The 8,627-nt window shown below is 39.0% G+C and overlaps 1 long non-coding RNA gene across 1 annotated transcript in view; it reads left to right on the plus strand.

Moving 5' to 3' along the window:
* LOC120774173 overlaps positions 1-1,970 on the plus strand; it is a 108,685-nt gene extending 106,715 nt beyond the window's left edge. The window contains exon 3 of the long non-coding RNA XR_005705224.1: positions 1,852-1,970. This is a non-coding gene — a long non-coding RNA (uncharacterized LOC120774173). The remainder of the gene's footprint in view (positions 1-1,851) is intronic.
* Positions 1,971-8,627: the final 6,657 nt, after the last annotated feature.

Here is an 8,627-nt window from a genome sequence, read left to right on the forward strand (position 1 = left end):
ATTCTTATATACCTAATATCAACATATTCGATATTTTTTTGCACCTCGTAACTAAAGCCTTGAGGTGTATGCCTATAAGTATATTTTACTCTCTATCGGATTCTATGTGCACGGGATAAGCATTAGAAATACCTCTTGATTACCTTTCAACCCTTTATTGCTCATCGATCAAATGCTAAATATTCTCAATAAATCTCTTCAATTCTCCATATTTGCTTTGCATCTCACTTCATTCTTCCTTAGTTGCATTATATGGCTGAGCATGTACTTACATCTAAGAACTCAATTTGAATTAGAAAATTATTAGTCTGACTTATCTTTATAATAACTAACCGATTCTATTTCAATACACATTAATGCATTTACTGCCTGAACTATTCTATTAAATAGTTAATTCTCTTATAAGTATCCAAAAACAAGTTCATGTCTGATGTGCTGTATTTGTGGGGCAGTGGGAGTTAATTGTAACAACATACATATTTATGCTGACATATGTACACTTGGTTTTGTGCCATTGCAACAGACAAGGTGCGTTCCAAAGTAAACAGGACTTAAAAAAAAAAACAGAAAAAATGGTTTTTTTCGGCAAAATCAATTTATTTTATGCAAAATAGTCTCCTTTTGCTTCAATACAGCTTTTTGCATGGTCCAAAAGCACGTCGAACGAGTATTTTAGCTCGTTGGCCGGTATGGCCGCCAGTATGCCGGAGCAAGTCTTTTGGCCTCTACGTCTGCATAACGCATTCCTTTCGTGGGCAAATGCATTTTTCTGAAAAGGAAGAAGTCGCACGATGCCATATGAGGTGAATACGGGGAATGGTAATGGTTAAAATGTGATTTTTGGTGAAATAATCGTCCTTGGATTCAGAGCAATGTTTGGTCGTCAGTCAATTTGTGCGGAACAAACCGTGCACACACCTTTCGTAAGCCCAAATGTTCGGTCAAAATGCGATAAATCGATATTTTGGAGATGTTCAATTCCATTTCCATGAATTTCAATGATGATTTCGGCTGATTTTTAATGAATTCACGCACAGTTTCGATGGAATTTGCGGTGTTCACGGATTTTGATTGGCCCACATGTTGATCGTCAGTTATGTCCTCACGACCACTTTGAAAATGTTGAAACCACATTTGTACTCTGTTACGGGATAGGCAATCATCGCCATAAACTTGTTTCATCAACGTTTCGGTAAAAGTTTTACCAATTTTAAAACAAAATTTAATAAAGGCTTTTTGTTCGAAGCTCATTTTTGCACCGATACCACAAACATACTGACAGTGAAAACGCAATAACTTCACTTCCAGCCAATGAAATGTCATGAAATTCTCACTGGGCAATCGATAAAGATAGCAGACGCATCAGTCGACATGTACATGGCGCCACCAGGGGGCGCTAGATTCCAAAAGTCCTGTTTACTTTGGAAAGCACTTTGTATATTAAAGCCACCCCAAAGGAATTCGGTGGACATTTATAACGATAAATTTAATATAACCATATGCTATGGAAATATTCGGTTATGCCGATTTGCCTCCACTTGTCCTTTCATATTTTCTTCATACACTTTGTTGCTGTTAATTATCACATGGCTATATATGAACACATATACCTTTATATGTACATATGTATATGAATGTACCTATATATATAGAGGTATATGTACGTATGTATGTAAATTCCAATGCATTTGGGCTTTAATGTGTCGACTTTACGATAATTGCATTTTGACACAGTCACTTTGATATTATTTTGTTGTTGTTATTGCTTAAGGTTATTGCTGTTATTTGCTTATTTTATTATTACTTCTTTGATTACACTTGTTGTTGTATGTTTGTTTCTTTTATTTATAGCCGCTTTTATTACACGGTTCCTCAATTATCGAGCATTTAGCTTATTAATATTTAGCCGACGGTGCGTATGAGTTTATGCGAGACAGACAGGCAGCTGCCACGGCGGAAAGTGGTGCCTGTGAAATGAAAGTACATAAGTTCATTATACACATATTCACATATTACGAAGATATGCGTGAGTGGGTAGTAAAAAGCCATATTATCTTGAGTCCAAATACTTTTATAAGAAAAATCACTTTTTATTGAGTGTTAATGTGGTATCATTTCAATTTGTGTTGGGCAGTTGTCTCGTGTAGACCGATTGTAGCATAAAGGATAGCCTTTGGTGAAAAAAGAAAAATAATAATATTTGTTTGCGTTAAATTGTTTAGCATGATTTTAAAAAAAATATATATTTTCGTATTGGAATTTCAAGACATACTCTTCACCGTGCAGACCATTCTGCAGAATGTGTGATCCTAAGCTTATTTTAATTATCCGAAAAAGCAATAATAAATATAAGTCTCTTGCAATAATTGAGATCAGTTAATTAGGTCTATTTATATATTTAAATTAACCAAAAAAATATATTCAAACTGGTTCGTATACTATAGTTTTCCATTTTTGTGGTTATAGCGCTGAATAGTAGGCAATATATTGTTACAATTTCATACACCTTGAGTGGTTAGGCTGGTTAGTCTGGTAGGCTAAAAAGCTAAAGACTAATTTTGGTCCTTTTTGATACCAGATCTAGTGACGTTTAATTGACGTAACTTGCCGCGAATTTCAACAGGTTGTGTGGCTTCACTAATAATATCTCTTCCAGTGTCTCTTGAAGCGTTGTCTTGCAAATACGAGATTCAAAGGAGGTTCCATTCTTTCCCTGTTACTTTGCTCTTGACATTTCCTGCTTCTCGATCTGTCAGTTTGTGTAGATATGCGTCGCCCCCAGACTGTGTCCAGTGGACATTCCAATCATGTCCCTGCAGTTCCTTCTATAGAGTGTCAGTAGAACTTTGTGTGTTTCTTCCTTGTCATACTCTATTCAAGTTATAATAATTGATTAGGTGAAAGCTAAGAAACACTCTTGTTACAATGAAGTTATTCTCAAATACAGCTTTGTGAATGAGGAAGCGATTATAATGTTTGCACTCGAACCCGGAAAGAATAGATTTCGATATAGTTTTTATACTTAAGAGTCCTAAACCTATTTTTTTTTTAATCATGAAGTATGATAAACACTTTTCTATAGTTTTCTGCTCTAAATTGTCTGATCTATTCTTCAGATCCATTAAATTACTTGCTAGTTACGGCCTGTTACTAAAGGTCAATTGAAAAGTACCCGGGCAAGAAACATAGATGACCCTGTTGGAATTAAAATCATATGGTTTTCAGTTAGTCTTGACATTCAAAAGGCGCCTTTGGCAGCTGTCGGATCAGTTTTGGTTTGTGAATTATATCATTTTGAGTGAAAGAAACTTTTGTTTTTGTGAAGAAAATGGATAAAAAGGAATTTCTTGTGAATTGCTTTGTGAAGGGAAAATACAGTCGATGCAAAAACTTAATTTGATGACGAGTTTCTGGAAACTGCCACAGGAAGATCAACCAACAAAGATGTAATAAAGACGTGATGAAATGAGCACGGAAGACAGTGAAGGCAGGACATGACCAAAAGAGGTTTTTACCGCTACAAAAATATCAAGAGTCCAGAAAATAATTTTGGACAACCGTAAAGTGAAGTTGTTCGATATAGCAGGCACTTTAAAGATATCAACTATATGTGTATATGATATTACTCACGAATATTTCGGTATGAAAAGGCTTTGTGCAAAGTGAGTACCGCGAGAGCTCACTTTTGACCAAAAAACAACGACAACTGATGTTGCGTAGAAGTGTTTGAAGATGTTCAAGCGTAATAGATCCGCGTTTTTGCGCCGATAATTGACAATGGATGAAACATGGTTCCATCATTACACTCCGAAGTCAATCGACAGTCATCCGAGTGAACTGCACCGGCTTAACCCGTTACAAAGCGTGGAAAGAGGCAAAAGTCGGCTGACAACTTTTATAATATTATTTATAAGGAATAATTTTATTTGACAACTTAGAAAAAGGAAGCACCATCAAGAACGATTGAAATCACCGTTATTCGCATTTGAAGAAAAAAAAGTGTTGTTTTACCAAGATAATGTACGGGTGAAGAACTGTGGTCTATTTTGAAGCAAAGAACAAATCGTACACAAAAATGATATTGAATAGTTGGAGGGTCAATATAACCAGTATATCAACCGTGAAGGGAACTATGTTGAATAAAAAGAAGAATTTGCAAAAAATATGTTTTACTCTGTTAGGTCGAGAACTATTCAATTGACCTGTCAATTGCGTAGGTAAATCAGCCCAAAGTGAGCAAATACCCACGTTGATTGGCGGAGACATATGGTTTTCCAGATGAATTCAAATATATAATTCCAATTTTTCCCTTCGGATTCTGATGAATCCAAATTTATTGTTGAACGAGTCGAACTACAGCCTCATAATTGCATTGATATCTTCTCTACCGGTCTCTTAAATATTGACTAAGTCCTGTGACTGTGTTAATATCATTAGTTTCGTTCGGGAGAGTGCTTTTTGAAGTTAAGTTCCTCCACATTTTTAAGACGTTTTAAATTTGAGAAAATGGGATCTTATTGAGACACTCAATCCGTCGTATAATAATTTTAAACAAAAATTGGCAAATACTTATCAGAGTTGCATTCAATTATCCTTTCAATGTGTTACCATGCAAATCCTCCCTATAAAAAAATTAATCTCGTTACAATAAAAGAATTGACTATACAACTTATTGACTTTGTACAAGTTCTCCAAGTGAAAACGATACACTTTGAGAATGTTAGTAGTCAAAGGTTTCAAAGCTGAAAATTTGACAAAAACGCCATTACTTTCGTATGCCCGCATACATTTGCACTGCAGACGTAGTCACACAACTGAAACTTATAAAACTCAGGAAAAAGTGGCAGTTGGAAGCAGTTGGTTGACATAAAACCGAAATGTAGTCGATGACGAGTTGCAATTTCCCGACACTTTGACATGCAAATGTCCACATAAAGAACTTGCTGAAATTCCCCCAGCTGGGCCAGTGCAAACTTGTGTGCGACACTAGATGCAGGTGAGCGAAATCAAAAAAGGAAAAGATTGCACTTCAAGACAGTGACGACAAGTAGAGAAGGCGAACACGTGGAAGAGCGACAATAGCAGCCAAGGCGACGAGAGTTGAGTAAAATTGAATTGAAAATGAAGTTTTGCAATCACTCAAGCAAATGTGTGGGCGTCGACTGATACCAATATGGAAAAAACTATGAGTGTTGCAAAAAGTTCTGGCAACGCTTTGCTATACATGCAGATGTGTGGCATTTTGGGAGTTAGTTGTGGCGAAAACTTTTGAGGACATTAACAGAGAAAAAAGTGAAGTGAAACAAAAGCACACGCACGGTACACTGGCTCGAAGTCTAAAAGTTTTTGGCAATGTTCAACATACATACATATGTATATATATGTATATATTGCATGGAAGCATAAGCAATATCAATATATGTTTATGGGATCAAACTGGTTGAGATCGATGTATTTAATCAATCTGAAAAAAGCCTGTGGATTCAGATAATACTAACGATCTCGATTACTGAATCTCATGGCTACAAGAGAGAAAAGGTAAATACCTACTCAACATAAAGAGCCCAACACTTCTGAATTTCCAGAAGATTACTTAAAAAAATACCGTTAATTCATTTCGGACCATCACACAAGCTCTGGTTCGTCCTCAATCCAGAGATGCCGTTACTAGTCAGCCGCCTTTTCTGGATCACGGCGACATCGGCTTCGTTTTGCTTAAGACAGTACAGTAAATTGGCGAAGGCCGGCTTCGCATACTTTATGTTAATTTGGAGGCGTCTCATCCTTCAGACTTTCGTCCAGAAGTTTTAGTTCGGCGTCCACGTCGTGCTCGACTCGCACCTCTTGCTGTTCGAGGTTGAAGACGGACGCGCCAATTGACAAACCGGCCCCTGAACTCGCTATTTCCGAAGGATTCGGGTCATTCGTCATGGTTGTTTGACCATATCCACGTGTCGTAAGCTAATGAAGCTCATGGTGTCATCCCGCACTCGCAATTTGGGGGTGGCCCTGGGTTTCCTCTGAGCACCTTTTGGACTGAGATAGCCACCGCCACTCTCTTCTATCCCTCGCGGGACATGCCTTCCTTCTCCCTGCTGTGGTCGAACACGCCAATCTCTATTAAGCCAGGTTTTTTACCGAATTCACTAAAGGCTGGCACAGCCCCTGTTCTGAACTCATATTATAAATGAAAGTCTAGCATAACCTCGTAAAATTAGTAGCTTTAACGCAATTGTTCTGGAAATTGTACTTTATTAAGCTTTTTACAAAGACCTGTAGGTTAGGTAAACGAATTGATTTTGCGACAGGACTCACCAACCATCCTAATTGCCTAGCTGAGCAGGTCAGTTCTTTGTTGGACCACTAACTTCTGATTTTGAATCGACATGAATGACCCTCAAAAATTTCTTAATTTCAACCAATGCGCCCGGTTCGAAGAAGGTGTAGTTACAAAAAAGTTAGGATAGTGTCCAGTTAGAACTGCCAAAATTCCGGCTTGGATCCGCTCTGGATCAGATGGATTCCGTACCCGTACATGTGATGATTGCTGACAAATGCTTGCTAAGATCACGTGAGATCAATTAATTCAGTGTCAGAACGCTAGAGAAAGGAATACCGACTCATTCCCAACCTGCTGTGCTTTTTGCGAGCCCAGCTTTGCAGTCCTTCTATCGACAAATCGTGCTGCTATAACTAATGAGATCATCAATCCATGACTGGCTTTGAGCACACTGTCAGAGAGCTCAAGGCCTCTAATATGGCTCTGCTATCGGAAGTAGTACCAAACTCTCTGAAAGACGCTTGACTTCAGAGTAACGCAGTACATCTGCTGCTATCTGGATAGCCTCAGTGAACTGGTAGCTTGCAGCAAAACTTGACTGATAAGTTCTTGAAAAAAGTCTCTGCACAAACCAAAAAGTTCCTCGTAGGTCTATGTGTAGAAAGATAATACCAGGAATAGGTTCCGCGACGGAGTGACCCAAGTTTTCAGGGATGCAGTCGATCCCGTCGTATATCTCGTACAGCTCATCGTTCTATCGAATGCGATACGCGCCGTTGCCAATGCGCAAGAACCATAAATCTTCCGCAGAACCTTTCTGTCGAAAACTTGTTACGTCGACTCACCAGATGTCATCGTCCATGGTCTGCACCAAGTAGCAGGATGGGAATAGTGAGTTTGGTTTTTGTTCGTCGAGAGAGGACTACACTTCTCACTTGCGTAATCAGTCCGAAGTAGTCTCTGTTGGCAAGAGTCGATAGGGAGTCGCCTCGCGGAGAAGACCTTCCCTATCCTGACGAATCTTTAGATTTATACTCAATACTGGTCCTTTTACTAGCTCAACTAGAGGCGGGTCTTTTAAAATTTATTTTTTGGTGAAAGCTCGCTTCAGAAATTAAACTACAAAACGGAATACTAAAAAGTTTAAGCTATCTTCTAAAAATGTATTGATGATATATTATTCATGTGGAAATGATTTCCAAATAGCAAGTTTTTCTACAGTTCTGTAAGTGGTTTCAAAACTGATGTAAACTGGATTCTAAACTCCACTATAAAGGGATTAGCTTCCCAATAACGTGAGAACTTCGGTCTCTTTAACTTGAGGAATCTCCTTGACCTACGCCTGCATCCATGCCTATTTTTCTAATAAATGGTATTCCAAGATATCGAGATCGATATAGAGATGGCGATCAAATACTTCGTCCTGAGAGCAATATGCGTTAGGAATCTAAAAGCTCTTAACATTTAGATTCCAAAATAAAAGTTAAAAGTTTCGAACCAGTGTGTCAAATCACTCGCTCCATTCACTTGCCTTAGGAATCATCTAACACTTACCGACATGCACACGAGTACATATGTGGCACAAGCAGTTAACTGTACAGTTATTCGTCAACACTTCGACTCGTCTTCTACAAGGACACACCTGATAGCGTCAGCTTGTTCACTAGCTGTACACCAGCCTTGAGATGCAACGAGCCGTGGCGTGTATATGCAGAAGATCCAACTAAAGGGTGAATCTGATATGACCGCTGGCTCACTGGCTGACTGACTGTCTAACCGAAACCAATGTGATGCATACTTATAGGCGTTTACAGGGGATCAGTAACCAAGAATCGCAAGAGCGCGCACCCGTAAATGCATACGTTTATGTGTGTGTAAAAGAGTGGCAGCTAACTTTCATTGCCTCCAAAGTTTCACGGCAGAGGCGTAAAATTGCTGGCTGCAACAATTTCCATTTCACCGGCGAGCAGCCACTTATTTGACTTGCAGCTATCCTAACATAGCACGCTTGAATGGCAGGACTTTTCAGCAGCAAATGCACATCCTGCACTTGAAACAAGCGAACGCCAGTGTAGGACTGCAGGCTCCTGGCGGCTGAAGATGAGTGTTTGTAGTTGATGTGAGTACGTGCTCGCAGATAAGGGTGCTTGGGTGCTGTCTCTTCGCTCGTGTGTGCGCATAAGATGTAGGTGTATTTCTTAGTTTGCGTTTCTGCTGTAGCTTGAAGAAAGAAGCGAACGGGAAGCGGAAACGTTTCGCACTACTTCATGCTTTATGCACGCGTTGGCATGTGAAAAGCTCGCTTCGACATACTCACATGCGCAGGCGTACTTGCATTGGGGACTGT

The sequence above is a fragment of the Bactrocera tryoni genome, chromosome 4, assembly GCF_016617805.1.
Source record: "Bactrocera tryoni isolate S06 chromosome 4, CSIRO_BtryS06_freeze2, whole genome shotgun sequence".
Taxonomy (NCBI): domain Eukaryota; kingdom Metazoa; phylum Arthropoda; class Insecta; order Diptera; family Tephritidae; genus Bactrocera; species Bactrocera tryoni.